The 19,204-nt window shown below is 36.0% G+C and overlaps 1 non-coding gene across 1 annotated transcript; it reads left to right on the top strand.

Annotated features, from left to right (window-relative positions):
* Positions 1-20: 20 nt before the first annotated feature.
* LOC131041007 (small nucleolar RNA snoR101) lies at positions 21-84 on the top strand. The gene has a single exon (XR_009104957.1). It is a non-coding gene; the product is annotated as a small nucleolar RNA snoR101 (small nucleolar RNA).
* The last annotated feature ends 19,120 nt before the right edge of the window (positions 85-19,204 follow it).

Here is a 19,204-nt window from a genome sequence, read left to right as displayed (position 1 = left end):
TATATTGCATTGCAGATGACGTTTTATGCTTGATCTCTGAAAGTCAGGTAATTTGAAATGATGAAAACACTTGCTACTGATGCAATGTGTTTATTACAAGATAGTCCTGTTTGTTTCGAAGACTTCTTTTTTGTCATAATGAATTCACAAATTCATAGTTTTTCATTAAAATTGATGAAGACATTGTAGATTACTTATTTTTGCCAAGTATACTTCTTTGAAGGTGACATGGCAAAGGCATACAAACAGGTGCTGGGGTATATAACTTTAGTACAGTTTGTCTTCTATTTAAGTTCTTTTTGGTGGGTTTCCCTTCTCTAAGATAATTATTTTATATCATAAATTTCTCTCTCTTTTGTTTATTTTTAGCATTGTGGATTCCTTGTTAGGCATAGGTCATGTACTGGAAGTTATGTATCTTGTATTAATTTTTCTCTCACTTCACTCAAATTTTGTTAGGCAGGAGCATTTTTTATTATATTAGCACTGGAAGTTATATATATGTGCATCTTTAGTGGATTGGTAAATGCAAGATATTCCATGAACTAAAGCAAGTGAAAGTGACAATTCTTAGAAACTTGTCTGTAAGTTCGAAAGAGAAGTTTCTCAGCGTTTTGTCAATTTATGCTTACATTTTGATTGCTTATTTTACTTTTTTATTTTGCAAATGACACCTAGTATTATGTAGGTTGCAATATCCAAGTTTAATTAAGCCATTAGAATAATATGATTCGCATTAGATATAATACTTTTGTTATTTCCTTAGTTTTATTCAAATCTGATGTCTATTCACTTTGGAGACTGATTTCTTGCACATTAGTGGTCATTTTACTTGAAGAATATGATAAGATACAAAGCCTTTTAATCTTTTGCAAGCTGATAATTTTAAGTTATCGAGGAATTACTTTGTTTACACTCATTGAAGTGTATAGTCTTGTTGGTTATTCTGATTGCTTATTGTTTAATGTGTTGGATTGTGAGGATGATAATAAAACTTACTAAAGAGGCTTTGTAGTGGACTATTAACCAATAGCCAATGTACCTTCGAGGAGTGCAAGCAAAGCTTTTATTTATCACTGTTTCGAGCCATGCTGTACATCATTAAACTATTGTGTCAGGCTATGAACATATGATTTTTGATGAAGAGTTCTACTCTTGGTACAACTTTTCAACATTATAAAGTCAGCTAACCTCCTACCCTACTCTTGTTTTCTTAGCTTTGTTGTACTCAAGGATTCGGTGCCAAATTATGGTTCTACGAAATTGTAAAAAGGTCCTGATCTGTTGCTTTATTAGTTCTCTTTGTCGTTCCTTAAATCTGTAAAGGAATTGGAAGTTTGGTACAACTTTGGAAGTTGGAAAGTTGTAACTGGAATTTTTGCTTTCTATGGAGAGCTAGGCATTGGAATTCAAATTTTCAAAATTGTATGGAATCCCTATCTTTGTGTTTTACAAAATTGCATCTAATCCTTTCCTTTTTTTTTTTTTTTTTTGTAAGTGGCCAATTTTCCTTAACCAAAAGCAAGGGAACTGTCAGTCTTATAAATTGTAAAATAATAAATCAAACTGCACCTTTTTGCTTCTTGTACCTTATTTGTGATTTTGTAATGTGCTTTTATTGATCTAGTTTCACATGCTCAAGCTATATATGCTCACCTTATTTTTAAGTCTTAAAATGAATCCTTTCATCTTCTATTTTACCAGCTCGTGCATTTGATTTTCGTTTCCGCTGCTTCTTGTTCACACGTCTTTCTCCAAGAGCTCATGTTGCCATTATTTACAATATTGTAATGTTGAAGCAAGCAGCATACTTCACAAATAAACTAAATAATTTACTAGGGTTATGTACATCAATCTCTTTTTAGTACTAGGGCTTTCATCTTTGGCATACAGGAGAAGGGAATTTGGAGGATGTGACTAGGTTTTTCTTTTTTGCACCTAAGGATTATAACTATAAGCCCAGAGTTGCTATCTTATGTTGGCCTTTTTCCAATAAATGCAGCATGGGATAAACTACAAAACAATTACCGCTTGTGTGAACATGTTGCAAGGATCTTGCAATTAAAGTTCACTGAGTAGTCAGCATTTCACTAAGTTGCTCACCTTTTTGTAAGGTTCTTTCCTTTGATTACATGTAGAATCTACGAAACCCCAAAAATTGAAGCTCAAATATTGCGCTTGCTATCAAGGCAGATTACTCTAAATTGACAATTAGATATGTTATCTTGGAGAACCTAGGCTAAAATGTCATTAAGAATGATAGTTGTCTTTTATGATTAGTTGCATGATTAGCTCATGTTTATAAATAGTTCATGATTAGATATTGAGATATAAAGACTAGACCAGTGCAAAATGATATTTTAGATTCAGGTTAGACTTTACAATGAGCTCATTGCTAAAACTTGCTAAAATGTGGTTTGCCAAATTTCCCTGGAGGATTGTATTAGCACATTGTTGAAAAACAAAGATTAGCTCTTGCATTGTTAAATGACATTTTCACTAAAATGAATAGCTCTTGTATATAGACATTTTCAAGGATAACTCCATCCTTTAGAGGAGGATTTGAAGTGTGGGATTGCTAATTCAAATGAATAAGAGGTATCGTTTGAAATGGGCACTTCAAAATGTTTCATAAATTGAGAAGGGTAGTGGATGGTTGTTCTTAGAAAGATTTGAGCAAATGGTCCTTCCCTAAAAAGGTCACTGTGCTCAATCCATAAGAGCAAATGCTAATCTAGTAAGGTGGATATGTTAATAGTTCCAAAAGGAATCAGCTGAAGAAAAAAAGATCATTACATTAGTTTAAGCAATGGTTTATGGGTTCATTTTCCAAATACATGCTAATAAAAATCTTGTGTGCAAGTTTTAAAGCAAAGGTAAAACGAAGAATACAAATATGTGTTGATAGTATGCTCATGTAAAGTGACGGAGGATTGTTGTAGGGTATGCAAATCATTCATCTTGATGTGGTAACATCTAATTTGATTGCTCATAAGTTAGGTAGGCTTGAAAAAACATGACAATAAACTATGTATGGAACTCATAATAGTAATGATATTTCTAGAGGAAATATTAAACTTGAAAAAACATGACAATAAACTATGCATGGAACTCATAATAGTAAAGATATTTCTAGAGGAAATATTAAACATGAAATAACATGCAAGTCAATGGGGGTTATCAATGCATGATTTGATATACTCAACAACATAGGTAAGGGATCAAGTGTAATTGAAAGGAAAAGTAATTTTAAAAGATATCATATTTGTTTATTATTATGATTAATTTTTTTTATATAATAATATTATAATTAATAATAAATTATTAATATTTAATTAACATTCATTTTTTTAATAGATTAATTTGATATTGAGAGGCAAACCCAATGTTCATGAAAGATTTTTCAAAGCCAACATTTACAAAATCTAGCAAAATTTTGTCTCATGTCAAGGGGAGTCTTCTAATATATTGCCTCTTCTCTCACCGTCTCCACTAGTCCCTTAGGGTCGCCATGCATTAGTGGGAGAACCGCTGCCTCCCACCCTCCAAATAATGAAAGACCTCGTTACCTCCTCTTGCAACCGCGCTTTGATTGGGTTGTGATATTCTAGCTCCAAAACAGATCTATTGTACAGCGTGTTAGTGACAAATTAGTCAATCGCAAACGTTAACTGCAAAATCGACGGTATAAAACGCACGACTATCTGTACTGTCTTTTTGGAGCCAGAATAGACGTATCCCTTTGATTGATTTTTGCATCATTCATTTCACTATCGTTTTCTTCTCTTTGGGAGCAACCATGCCATAAACATAGAGGAATTGTTGCTGTTTACTTATTCGGTTACCAATATCGCTTTAATGACTTACGGGGCCTCCATTGAGCAACATTGAATTTCTTTCGCAGACAATGGTCTGTAACTTTGCTTTTGAAAGCTGCATGCCTCTCTTTGAAGCTGTGACACATGGTAGACTCCATTGTTCATTATGCCATGGTAGCACAGTTAATATTAAATTATTATTTTTTTCTGGGCAAAATTTATTTTAATATATAGAAAAGTTTTACATACTTTGGGATAACTTGTATCTGATAATTACATAATGATGGGAAGCCATGAATGTAACTAGATCAAAATAGAGAACCCAAAGCAGACCCTTGCAACCATAGACCCTTGCCGATATGCAGTGAAACCCAGCCATTAAGATCCAACACAACAAAATTGTGTGCCAGACAGAGAATTTTCTTCAAAAAAAATTTAATCTATATTTAAGATAGAACAATCAACCCTGACATCATTCAAACAAACAAATACCATCATCTTGAATCGCAAAACCAAACACCATGCCATATACCAAACACCATGCCATATTTGACAGCAAAGTGATTGAAGAACTTGAGAATTGACACCAAAATTTCAAAAAAACACAATCCCACCAGCCAAACTTTGTCTTCTTCGTAAAAGGCCTCTCAGAGAATAATCTCCATGAAGTTGTCCAGCCACTGGAAATTGTCGTAGGTGTCAATGCCTACCCACTTCTACAGAAAGTCACGACCCAGACCCATTTGCGGTGTCTTTTAAGGCTAGCTGTGTCCATGTTAAGAAGAAAAGGTTGTTATGCCACCGCCAAACCAGACCACCATAGCTTAGGGATTTCATTAGGCTAGGGGATACCGACGCCCAATTGTGCCACCGTCACAACCTCAATATCATTCATAAGATACTCCTCCTTGAACACCTCCCAGGGGAGCAACAAAATGTCCACATTGTTTCCTCTTGCGTCCAATAAGGATGCCGGAATACGTGAGGTAAGATCCAAATTGACTTTGTAATGGTTTGCAGAGACGAGAAATTCTCGGCCCAGAATCATGCGGATGGCCTTATTAGTTATTAAGCTAGGGATTTTACTGATGGAATGTTGTCGGAGGTTTGACACATGCCCCCAAAAACATCCTTCTCCTTTTCTCACTTCTTAGTCTAATAGTAGTATCCATGGCCCCAACTCAGGATAGGATAGAATAAGGGACCTTGTCTCTTTAAATAGCTAAGGCCGAATGCCTCACATGAGCCAATCTGCATGTGGCTATCATATCATTTAATGCTCATACAAGCATAAGAGTCAAACAAGCTGTTAAACTGTCATCAATCCAAGCACTAACTGAATTCTCGATGGGAGAATGACAACATATATATTTCTAACACGCGCTCAAGTCGCAACGCAAAGATTGCCATAGTGCCAAATTGGGAAAAACAATCATTCTTTAACACATTCGACTCAGAATCACCCAACAATGGGTAGCAAATCGTATGAATGCTCGACCCCTAAGAAAGAATGATGTCTTGAGGATGTCCTTTCATGATTAGATACTGCTACTAACACCTCATGCGAATTAATGATAGATATGTAAATTGCTTGCGTGGCATATGTAGTCAAGTCGAAGTTGGTCCAATTGCTCCCAACTCCCGTCCATTAGCTCTTAGGTTGGCCAATTCATTGGCTTCTTTGTTCGCTTCCATGTAAGTGTGATTTAGAGTAAATTCCTCAAAGAATTCAAGTAAATTCATAATCTTGTCAACTAGTGCCTTCAGTCTCCAATTGGGTGTAGTGCTTGTCTTGATAATATTAATGGTCAAAGTTGAATCACCCTCAACTTCTAGTATCTCAATCTTGAGATCCTTGTAGAACAAGAGACCTTGAGCCAAAGCATTTAGCATTGCCATATTCTTAGGGAATGGTTAACCTACCCATAATGTCTCCATCTCAAAGTCTGATAATGCTACCTACTCTAGAAGGCCTTGGATTACCATGAGAGGCCTCACCAAAATTCAACTTGAACCTTTCAAATTTTGGTGGTTGCCATATAGAATGGCACCTTTCATGTTGGGTCTCATTCCCTCCCTCTATGAATCAGGGAATGCAAAGATTGTGCCAATTGAACCTCATTCTCCCATCCCAATTAGTAATAACTTCGCCATTTTGCTTTGGTAACATATATATCCTATTATTGACTTCTTTTACTATAGTTGCTTCCACCAAGGGCCTTATTTCGCCAAAGTTGGTTCCTCAAACTCACCCCACCATACTCCCTAGGTCTGCATATCTTCTCCCAGGATATGAGTGCCACTTTCTCCTTCTCTACCAAGCCTTGCCAGAAGGACTTCATTTTCTGCACTATTGATTGATTAACTCTCGCTGTGAGTGCTAGGAAGGATATCAAATAAATGGGAAGAGAGGAGATAACAACTTTAAGCATGACTAGCCTTTCTACCCAAGCAAGCCATTTCCCTTTCCAAGAAGATAATTTCTACCCAAGATAGTTTGGCATTCCTCAAACCTTTATCTAGTGGAAGTCCAAGATATAAACATGGCAACGTCCCATTCTTAAATTTGAAGATGTTCAATATTTCAACTTCCAATCTTGGAGGGGAGTTTAGGAAAATAACCTCAGATTTGGATTTATTGACTTCATTAACCGAAGGCCTTACATACTGTGCTAATACCTTATCGAAATTTCTAGCCTCCTTCCTCTTGGATGCCCCAAACAACATTGTGTCATTAACAAATTGTTGATGAGTGATGGCTTGCATATTGCTCGACACCTCGACTCTTTCAATCTGCCCACCTAGCTTTAGAATTGTTGACAGCTCTTCCGAGAGCATCTACCATGATAATATAAAGAAAAGGGGATAAGGGATCCCCTTGTCTCTGTTCTTGGGACACCTCAAACAATCCCTTTGGGGAACCATTGATAAGAATAGAAAGCCTCTAGTTGGATACGCAAGTGAAGATTCAGTTAACCCATTGTTTGTTAAAGCCATAGGTCTGAAGGACCTTACACAAAAATATCTAGTCAACCTTGTCATAGGCTTTTCTGATGTCCAACTTGATCATCATTCTAGGATTCTTTGTGCTTTGTAAGGAATGTATTGCTTCTTGGGCAATTATGACCCCATTTAAAATTGATCTTTCAGGGACAAAACCAGTCAATTCCTTTAAGACAATATAAGTAAGGAGAGGTTTCAATCTATTGGTTAGTGTCACGACTTGATTTAGACCCTTAGTTAGATTTACTTTTATAAGCTGGATACCTACGCTATTGACATTTTCGCATATGATGACTTTGATTAGATTAATTAATGATGTTAGATGATACTATGTTGCTTATGATGTTAGATACTAATTATGATGATTAATGTTGTTTAGTTATGATGTTAAATGATATTAATGATTAGTTATTTTAATGATGATGTTTAATGTTGTTAATAATTTTGTTAGATTTTAAATGTGATAGTGAATATAATGCATTTTTATCTGACGACTTGTTGTCAAGTATGAGTTGGTTGTAGGTTAACCGTCGAAGGCGGACATAAGGCCGAGGAGGAGTTTTCTAGCTTGCCGACAGTGACCTAAGGAATGGAACCCTGTGCAAAAACACCAATTAGATAATAATTAGTAAATTAAATTTGGGAATTTAAAATAAATCGATTGAAGAATTAAATGATTAACGTATAATAATTATTCGATAGTTAAATTATAAAAATAATAAACAAATATTATTTAAGAGATGAGGAATAGTAATTAAAGCTATTATATTAGAGAGTTAAATTAAATAAAAATAATCGATTTATTCGAAAAATTGACATGTTCAATAATTAAATCAATAGATAAAATAAATTATTAAATAGTTACAATATAAAAATCAATTTCAAGATTTATAGCTTACAAATTTTAAATTATAAATTACATGCGTAGATAAATAAAATCAATTTTAGATTGTAAATTTCAATAATTACATGCATGAGTAAGAAGATATATAATATTTTTTGATAAGTTTGAAGAAATTGTAATGTAAACATGCAAAATAGCAAATGAATAAAGCAAAAAAAAGAAAAAAATCATGGAGAATTAATAAAGGATAAGACTAGTTTTTATTAATAAATTCAATTAGCAATTTTTTTTTTATAAAATTATGCATTCGAAATTGTAGTTAATTTTAGGAAATCATTATTTAATTATTATTTATTATACATACATCTTGCATGCATTTAACTATCTTAGCCTCCTATTGAGTTGATAGAATGGTTGGTGGTGAGAAGGTGTGAGGGCTACAAGTTTGGGAATGCCTCCTTGATGTTTGGGAACCCTTGATTTGGATCAATTCTCCCCTTTGCTAGAAGCTTATTAAAATTTCGCATTATATCTACGCTAACCATTATTACCTCTGGATCTCTCCATTTGTATGGCTATCTTTTGGTTGATTAGAAAATAGTACTTAGGGATTTTTCGGGTAAAGATTTAGAATAGAGATGTGAAAAAATATGATTGGAAATAATTCAGAAACAATTTATTAATTTTATTTATTTTTAATTCTAGTGGTGAATTTTCAATTTAATTTGAAATAATACATAATTATATATATGAACTTATGATTGTAGTCATTTAATTTTGAATGGAAATCTAAATGTGGGTCTTACCTTGACTATGATTATATATAAGTACAATTGGTTGATTAAATTTAAATATATATTAGAAAAGGGAATTAAATATTTACTGGAATATAATAAATGGTTTGGAACAAAATGAAATATAATAATATTATTTTTGATATTAATTCAGGGAGGGTTAATTTTTCTGTCTATGAGGGATGCTTATGGAATAGGGTGCTTGTTTATGGGCTAACCAGGGAAGGGTGACTTTTCTCCACCTCCCCAATAGGGTAATTATGACCATCAAAACTATTTATTTTTAATTAGTTCAACTAGGATGGGTTGTTAGTTTTAAATGAATGCACAGGTTCTTTTCCTGCTTGTTGATACCGGCTTGCTAGGATACTCTGTCGTGACGGACGAGAGCTTATCAAGAGCACTGAGAAGCTTATGCTTCATTTGGTTGGGCAGATAAAATGCTTGGGTCATATGTCCGTCATCCGGTTTGCGAGAGGAGGTTATCCATGACAATGGAGACGACACATCCAGAGACAAAAAATTAGAAATTCAAGAAATTTTTATGTAATTATTATAAGATGTATATTTTATCTTATTGTAAAACGCCATAATGGTCACATGTAAAAGTTATGTAAAAGACCTATAAGGTCCATGATTTAATGCAACAAGAAATCGCCATGCAATGTAACTAACAAAAAGAAACAAGAGAAAAGCTACTAACATACTAACCCACTAACATGCATGATTTACTTTTCGTGTCGTAGATTAGCTTCTTTTTCCGCATGCATGCATGCATGCTCGCATATAATTTTCAGTTAGATTTAATTATGCATTTTACATGTTAATTTAATTCGTAATGACTCATGCACACATTTTATTTCTATGCATGCACGCACTTAGATCGAAATCACTGATAATAATGTTTTATGCATGTTACTTAATCGTCATGCACGCCTTACTTCGTTTTGCTACATTGCATTTTGGTTGCATGTTAAATACAATCCACATGATAAGTTTCCGCATGTTAGACATGAATTGCATGAACGTTAAATTTCTCTAATTAGTTGCATGTCAGTTAACGTAAACATCGCATGTGCATTAATGATATTTTAACTTTAGTTGTAATTGTGAGTTATTAAGATGGTTAAATTAGGGTTGGGACAAGCGGGTCCCTACAATTAGGACCTTAGCCATAATTTTGTAGATAATGTTGTAGAGTGAGATCGACTTGAACTCATTCAATTTGGTTGCCTTCTCTTTCTCGGTCTAATGAGTGCAATGAATGTGTTATTTACATCTCTAAGTACTCTTCCCGAGTTCCTAGTTGCCTCCAAAGCCTCTATGAGATCCACCCCTAAAATGCCCCAACATTTTTGGAAGAAGTCTACTGGAAACCCAGGCTCAAGGGCCTTGTCAAGGTGGAATTGTTTTAGGGCTGTTTCCACCTCTTCAATTGAAAACTTAGCGTTTAGCCTTTCATTCCATTCATGACTGATAACGATAGGATTGTGGTGCAAAATATCCCTTTGTGAAGAAAGAATTGATCCATCCCTATTATTTAGCAGATCCCTATTATTTAGCAGATTTGAAAAGTTCACTATCATTTCCACTATTTCTTTTGGATTGTCCATTTGTCAAACACATTATTTGCTTGACTAGGCATCTCTTACGAGGGGCGTTTACAACCATAACATTCTAGGTTAAGAGCATCATGGCCCTCTGGGAAGGGGGCTTCCCTTCCCAAATTCCCAAAATGATGTGATCTTGAGTTTACCTTACACCTTCCCATCTAGACTCCTTTCTTTCCTGAATTTGTTCCATAGTTTGGTTTAACTTCATTGGAGGGAATTTGTTGGATTCTTTATTTTTCTATCTCCAAAATCTTGCTTGAGTTGTTCTCCTTAAGATCTTCCTCTACAATAGGAGATTAATCTCCTTGGTCTCCATTTCTCCTGATTCCAATAATTCTTGTAAAAAATCTTGTTTTTTCTTAGCTAGATCTAGGTTAGGAACTTACTCTTCTGCTAAAATTTTGAGGTGTTCTTCAAAGATCCCCAAGAATTCATTTTTGGAATCTAGTGCAAAGGGGTTGTTCCTTTCCATACCCTCATTAATCTTCATCGCTTTCTTAACTTATGTGATTTCTTGATGATGTTTGAGGGTAGTATCATTGTCTTCTATGATCTCACCTTCCTCTAGATGTTGGTTTAATGTTCTCTCTTCAATACTAAGAGAGGGGCTACCTCTGTTTCTTTTGTGTGGTTCTATTTCTATCAAGTTTTGGTGTGGGTTCCTTTTGTTGACCTTGGTCATGTCTTAGGGGTTGCTACACTTGATCTTGTGCTTAGGTTTGATCACATAGCCTTGCTTTTGGTGTTGTGGATGTTGGTTTTTCCCTTCCTTTGGTGCTTGCATCCATTGTTGGTGATGGTAACTTTGCTTAGGTGGTTAGGTTTGGTCTTGCTTTCCCTTAGCAGGTGAAGTCTTAAAATCTCATTCTTTTCTTTGTGCCAAATCATCCTTTGTGGTGGTTCTAATTTAGAGGTATAGTGTCCAGATTTTGCAACCTTTACCCTTCTCTTTCCTGTTGATGATATAGCGTCGGTAGAAATCCTACAGGTCGATTCAACAAGATAAGATGTGTGAATGGCCTATTGGCCTTACACATTTGATGAATCTATCAACTTATATTAATCCTTTAATATCTTTATTAAGTCACATATGCATTATCAGGTTTAATGATTAAACATACATTATCGAGTTTGACTTATCGGATTTGTTTCAAAGGGGCCGACTTTTGCTTAAAGTCCGCCACCCCTCATTTGAAGGCATGCGATGCTTCATGAAGGTCGTGCCTCCTTGATGAGAGCTAACTCTTGGATATCTCCTTTCAACGGATATATATGGACGTGGTCTTCCCTCTTTGGAACAAAGATAAGACAACAAGTTCGATCATAATCAAGCAGATCGAATTCATGTACAAGCAGATCAATTGATGGTGAGAAATTTATGTAGCGTGCTCAGGGGTGACAATAAGAGCTTATTGTCTATGGTTGGGAAGGCAACATATTTGATGTTTGCCTATGGTTAACAAGCACTACCTTAAAATCAATATGTTGTAAGAGCGGGTTCCTTCTATAGAGCCTAACCGCTTGAAGGTAGATCCTGTGCTCTCAAGGGAAATTCAATCACAAACAATTGCAGATTTAAGATCTCTTCCAGATCGAAAGTTGACTACAGAGGATAATGCAACGATTACACTCGTTGACCTCTGCCCTTCACAGGGGAATCGGTTAGGCGCCTAAACAAATTTGGTGGCAACCAGGGGATCGAGTCTCCCCAGGCCTCAAGAACAAGTATGATGGCCCAAAATCCTTTGCGTCTGAAGTTCCGTGGGGAAATGAAGACAACAACCTGTGCAAAAAGTTGTCTGCTGCCTAGTCACTGGATTTCGCCTAAGATTTCAAAGCTCGACATTGTCAGCGTTGAAAGATGCCAACTTGTGACTTGAACTCGGGCTGCTGTGGCTGGAAAGGTTTTCGTGCTTGATACAAATTCTTTGAAGAAGAAGAAAGGGCTAGAGACAAAGCCCACAACCCTATGGAATCGGTACTTGGATTGGCTTTATCAACACAAGGAGCTCAGATTGTATATCGATGTCAGCTGAATGGGGTTTACGAATGAATTTGTGGAGGCGATGGAACCTAAGTTTCAAAGCGCTTGTAAGGCCTTGGAAGAGCTTGAGGCAGGTTCGATTGCCAATCCGGAGGAGGGCCGCGTGGTCAGGCATTATTGGCTCAGTATGTCTAGTATTGCTCCCAATCCTAATTTGCAGAAGCAGATTGATAGAACGCTTGACGCTATCTGCAAGTTTGCTGATGATGTAATCAACGTCAAGGACGACCTCTCTGCTCAGAGCATCACCCGATTCTTGTTGCCAGATTCCCAGTGTGAAGTCACTTTGAATTTGGTTTTGGAAGAGTTGCAGAAGGATCCATGGGTGGCGCAGATGAATGCAAGAGCTGCATGTTGCATTGGCACTACTCTCAGCGTGGCCGCGGGGCTAGTTGGGGCTTGTGTGCCTGACACTACTGCTAGAATTATGCTCTTCATTGGCGGTCCCTCTACCCAAGGTTCAGGCATTGACGAATCTCTATTCAAGGAAGGAAGATTGCTTGCATTTCTTCGCAGAGGAAGAATCAACATTCAGAGGGAGTTTGACATATCGTCAGAAGTAACCTTGGATGAAGAGGTCAGAAGGTTGATATTTTCTTAAGAGGGAGCTTATTTTTCAGCTTCAGAGGGAGCTTGACATTTCAGCTTCAGAGGGAGCCACGCCATCATGAAGATTGGGTTAATGAATTTTTCTCTGTGATGGAGAAATTTGAGGCGAAATCCCTTGTTAATGAGTTCTTCTTTGAGAGAGAGAAGTTCGAGGTGAAATCCCTTGTTAATAAGTTCTTCTCTATGAGGAGATGTTCGAGGTACAATCCCTTGTTAATGCATTCTTCTCTGGGAGAAGTTTTAGGTGAAAGCCCTCGATCCACCCTTTGCGAGTAGGTATGGTGGATCCACCCTCTGCGAGTAGGCATGGTGTAGATGCATTCTTCTCTGTGAGAGAAATTTAAGGTTTCAGCCCTTGTTATGCATTCTTCTCTGTGAGAGAAGTTTGAGGTATCAACCCTTGTTATGCATTCTTCTCCGTGAGAGAAGTTTGAGGTATCAACCCTTGTTGTGCATTCTTCTCCATGAGAGACGTTTGAGGTTTCAGCCCTTGTTATGTATTCTTCTCTGTGAGAGAAGTTTGAGGTTTCAACCCTTGTTATGCATTCTTCTCTGTGAGAGAAGTTTGAGGTATCAACCCTTGTTATGCATTCTTCTCTATGAGAGAAGTTTGAGGTATCAACCCTTCTTGTGCATTCTTCTCTATGAGAGAAGTTTGAGGTTCAAGTCCTTGTTCCACCCTCTGCGAGTAGGTATGGTGGATGTCATGTGAGAGACTCCATGACTTAGCATTTGTGTGTATTCACCCTCTGAGAGTCCATTGTGGTCAAAAATCACGATTAGGTGATAAGCTTCTTTCATTCACATGAGTGTAGTCATTATGTTAGTGATCATGATGAGGTGATGTGACTTGTAGAGATTAAGAAGGATTCCTCCCCAGCTAAGAGGGAGTGTTGATGATATAGCATCGGTAGAAATCCTACAGGTCAACTCAACAAGATCACATGTGTGAATGTCCTATTTGCCTTACACATTTGATGAATCTATCAACTTATATTAATCCTTTAATATCTTTATTAAGTCACATATGCATTATTAGGTTTAACGATTAAACATACATTATCGAGTTTGACTTATCGGATTTGTTTCAAAGGGGCCGATTTTTGGTTAATGTTCACCACCCCTCATTTGAAGGCATGCGATTCTTCATGAAGGTCGTGCCTCCTTGATGAGAGCCGACTCTTGGATATCTCCTTTCAACGGATATATATGGACGTGGTCTTCCCTCTTTGGAACATAGATAAGACAACACATTTGATCATAATCAGGCAGATCGAATTCATGTACAAGCAGATCAATTGATGGTGAGAAATTTATGTTGCTCGAGGGTGACGATAAGAGCTTATCGTCTATGGTTGGGAAGGAAAAAGATCTGATGTTTGCCTGTGGTTAATGAGCACTACCTTAAAATCAACATTTCCAACCTGCACAATTGGGTGTTAGTTTCTTGGAGGCCCCTCATGGTTGGAAAAATTGAGCTCTTTCCCTATGCTAAAGGTTTTTTCATTGCTTTCTTTATATTTAAGGATAAAAAATTGATGTTGGGTAAGCTGTGGGCTTGGGGAAATCACTCTCTCTTGATTGAACCCTAGAAAACTTCCCCTCGTGGTTGGTAAGATTGCACTCTTTCTCTATGCTAAAGGTTTCTTCATTGCTTTCTTTAAATTTGAGGACAAAAAATGATGTCGGGTAAGCTGTGGGCTTGGGAAAAGCACTCTCTTTCAATTAAACACTAGAAAACTTACTTTATTCCCCTTACCTAACCACTCAAGTATGTCTGATGTGGGTTAGACTTTTGAATCTTAATATCCAATTTTGGGAATATTCTGGTTACAAGGCCATTGACAACTCTATCAGTCGCTTCGTGAAGGTTGATGATTCCACTTCCCACATGAGACACTATTTTTTCTCACATTCTAGTGGATATTGATATCTCCAAGCCTCTTCATGGGGATATAGTTTTGATGGTTGGTGATAGGCCTTGGACTCAATCACTTAATTATTAGGGCCTCCCTTTAGATGTTGTCATTGCTTCTTAATTGGTCACTAACTATGGATTGTTCTCTCTCGTATTCTAAAGGCACTACTACTTGATAGAAGAATGCTAATGGGATCACTTGATTAGCCATGCTATGATTCTCCATCAGAGGATTTCTCTCAAGATGATGGCAACTCCTCAACTTTTGGTGTGACCTTATCATGCCTCATAGACCTTATTGGGAAACCTCCTACCCTATGCTCACAAACTATTTTTCTGATGGCTTTAGCTTAGCTCCAAATTTATCATGTGGTGGAAGGCTTCCTTGTGCCTCATGATCCTATTGCTCCCTCTACGCATGTTAACATGTCCTACTTGGGGGTTTCTATTCGTACGTCTACTTGCAATGAGAATTTGAATTATAACATCAGTCATACTATTATTATTAGAAGAAAGAAAGGTCTTTCTAATTCATTTATCCATGCTCATACTCAAGTTGTGGGTGGAAGGTTAACTTGCTCTAGACTAAAGATCATCTAAGTGGCACCTCAATGGTCCTAGCTCTTCCATTTGTTTGTAGTCTTGTTTGGAAACTTGCTTGCAAAGTGTTCCTCTTTCTATTGGTAGCATTGATTCTCTATTGTTTATGGTTTCTTTAGGTATGCTTCATCCAATGTTTTGACAACCTTTGTATAGAATCAAGACCCTTGTTTTCTGCTTCTTTTCTTTTTTAAACTATTTGTTACTTTTGTACAAGTGTTTGGGCCCTTTAAAAATCCTTGCTTACCTTAATAAATTTTTTTATAGATAAATAATTTTTTATTTTACAAAAAGTTTCCAAATCCAATGTCTTTTTTGGCATTTAAAAATTAAATTTTGATTAAAAAAGAGAGTGCAAAATGAAACATTTTACTATTAGATTTGGGCTCAAATTTGACATTCATATGGTTTTCAATTTAGCCAACCAACCTTTTTTTCTCATTTTTTTATTTCAACTCTTTTTTTCTTTCTTTTTGTTTTTCATTGTGATCTCCTGTAAATATTCTTCTAGATTATCAAGAGTTTCCTCCATCAAATCAAGATTTTGTCCATGTGAATACCATAAGTGTATCCTTTGAGATAATGATGCTTGTAATTTACTTGGTAACTTTGTTGAGTCTTGGAAGTTGTCCATGCGTGTCAAATAAAGTTTTCAGCTTGATAAACTTGTTGCATCTTTTACATCATATTTTTCTTGATCAAATATGATAAATTGTTGAGTAGTACTATCAAGGTTTTTAATATTGAAAGATTTTTCATGCCTTCTTTCAAAATGTGGATTCTCCCTTTGGTTGCTTTATACAACTCAGGTAGGAGTTTAGGATTATGAGTTTTAATTATTATAATTGAGATCAATATTGAGAATTCCATTTGTCATACAAAATTGCTAATTCAATGTATTTCTCCACCAACTCTACAAGGGAATTAAAATTATCTCTAATTTTATGATATACTTTCATTCTCCTTGATAACCACTTTTCTACTTGTTTATACAACACCTCCCATTTCACTTGTTCCCAATAAGCCCTTATTAGACACAATTAGGATAGTTAGAGTATATGTAGTTGAGTTTATGAGAACTACAAGATATTGGATACATGATAATTCTCCCACTCAATAACTTAGGCGCTCCTTTGCTTGTCATCATTGTTCATTCAACTCAAGGTCACAAAGACATTTGTCTACATATTTTTCTCTGTCACCTCTCTTGTTTGGTATTTGATATTTATATTTGCTATTTGTAATTCGTTGTCTGCATGTCCCTTTTCTTTATCCCAATGGCAAGTGGCCATCTCTATAATTTTGCCTCCTTGCATATCTTTGGTAATCCGGGACAACACTTTTTCCCTTTTTAAGTGTGGTGGTGCTTTAAATAGTGCCATAAAAAAATGGTAAGTAACCATATTGGCATCATTATTCCTATTATGGTCTACCCCCCCTTAGATATTTATCTTATCAATGTTTTGAGGTGAAGTTAGGAGAAGAATTCGAAGGGGTTGAGATGTCCTTGATAGAACTAACTCTTTTGAAGAAGGGGATCCATGGGGATAGGAGTATTTATTTTGGTGGGATCCTCTCTAGAGACTAAGCCTTCTTGTCATGCATCAAAGCCTCCTCTACAACATTCTTTTCTACAATTGAGTCTTCCTCTCAAACACACTTTTCTTTTTGTTGGGTAGTTGCTTGTTGTATAGGCTCTTCTTGTTGGACTCATTTTTTTAACTTGGTGGGGCCCTCTTGTTGTTTTGTAATCTGCTCTTGAGGAGTCTCATCAATATGCACTTGTGCTTTTTGTTGCTATGCTATCTCTAGTATATTTTTAAATTAGGAACTTGTTTAGTTGTAGTTAATGGGGAGCACCTTATTGGATTAGAGGTGTTTTATAGTTGCCTTATGTGGTGGATATGGTTGAGTAGTGTTGGAGGTGAAGTAAGAATATAACTTAAGAGTTTCTTCAATGATAGTAGTAGTTGTAGCTATAACCTTTTCTTACTTTGTAACTAATATTTTGATCTCAACTTCTTCCTTACCAAAGATGCATGCTCTTTTGGTACCTCCTCTTTTTCAACATTGATAGGTTGGGTTGCAATAGGTGAGGGAGAATTATCTTTATTCTTGGTAGGGATCTTCTTTGCATTGGCTTTTTTTGGGGCCTCTTTCCTCAATTGTCTTGCTTGTTGCGGTTGCTTCATCCACTTTGAGTATGTGTAGTCATTTGTATGTTTTATTTCTTATTGAGGTGTCTTTTGCAATTGACCAACATATCCCTGGGATCTGTTTGGCATGAACCTTCCTTTGTTCATAGGAAGGGTCTATTATATCACCATCATTTGTAATATGACTATTTTTTTGGCTATTTAAAATGCCTAAATAATCTTAGGAAACCAGCCAAGAAGATTTCATGTTCATTCATGTAGTAAACTCAAAATTTCACACAATCTAGCTAATCACTCATGATTTTTTGCTAAGTGTTTGCACAACTATAGTAAGATTTTTTTGTCACTTGGTTACTAGGGAGTTTGTATGGGGAGGTGTAGAATTTACCAAATTTGATGTATGTAAAAGTGGAGAAATGGATAAAGTAGTTTCCCCATTCAACTGTTTTTTTGGTGACATTCAATGATATTTTATAGTTAGTTATATTCTTATACTATGATGATATGAAACAAAATAACACTACTGACCTTTTTTGTAATATTTTTTACTCTCCTTTAGTTCTAGCTAGGGTAATTCTAGATTATTCTTTATTTTCTCTTAGCCCCATTTTTTCAATTGTGACCAATCTTGGGAAACTTTCTCTTTGTGTTAGCAAGTAGACGGGGTAATAATTTGTGTGCATTTTTTTTGGGTGTTTTCTACCTCACTTAGCCACATCCAATTTTCTTGTTGTCCAAGATGGAAAGGATGAAATAACATCTCCATAGAAAAATATTTTATTGTTGGATTACCAACTAGTCTATTTAGTGGGTAATTGAGTCATTAATTTTTTCGTTCAAAGGTGGAAGAAAGGTCTTTCCAAGAAAGGTCTTTCCATATATTAAGGGTGTGAGGCAGAATAGGAAATGATCTAACATTGTTAGGCTAGATCCTTGGGTGTTGTTTCATGCATGACAACTTGATTGCATTAATGTTTTTTCTTTTTTTTTTTGATCGGTAAGAGGCCGTAGCCAAAAAATTTTATTAATCAAAATTATTTTTTTACATCACTCCACTCGTGCAGGCACCGGTAGGAAAGAGTGGAGGCAAGAAAACCTCCGGCCTTGCCCGAGACTGTAGTCCAGATAGTTCCTATATCTAATTACAATAAGCATAGATTCAAAGTAATACAATAACACCCTAGGCTAGGGTGAGCAAGTGGGAAGATATTTTCTTTCCCTTACAGGCCCATATTACTATTATTCAATTGTCACTGTTCTCCTTGTGTTTTGTTTAAGAGTTTGAGCCTTGATTGCATGTAGTCTTTTGTCATTTTAGCAGCTTTCATCCTGTCATTTGTTCAAGATGACCCTGCACCTTCTGCATGGTTAGTTTTCAAAACACTTGCCCAGATTGTTAGTCACATGTATTACTACAACATGATTTGACATCCTTCTCTGATGTTTCTAAATTCTTAACCTCATATATATGAAATTATAAAGTCATCAATATGGCATATTCATAAACAGAGTTTCTAGATAATTTTCATTTTGAGAAGTGATCATCCAAAGTTATGAATCACCTGTTTACCACCTTTTGCTTATGTACCCGGATGCTATCCCTAAAAATGGATGATATCCAGAATACAATAACAAAAGGGGGTAAATGGGACTTTTGTCTTGCCTGAGTCCAGCTGAGGGTAATAGAGGTAGATGAGTTTTATGGCAGAACCACATATTAACCGTACTCTGTGGAGTGTCAGATAACCATTCAATTATAGAAAGCTCAGCAACAAGTATCAAATGAGTATATGGCGGGGCACTTG

This window comes from Cryptomeria japonica, chromosome 4 (genome assembly GCF_030272615.1).
Source record: "Cryptomeria japonica chromosome 4, Sugi_1.0, whole genome shotgun sequence".
Lineage (NCBI taxonomy): Eukaryota > Viridiplantae > Streptophyta > Pinopsida > Cupressales > Cupressaceae > Cryptomeria > Cryptomeria japonica.
This window is presented reverse-complemented; position numbering and strand designations above follow the sequence as displayed.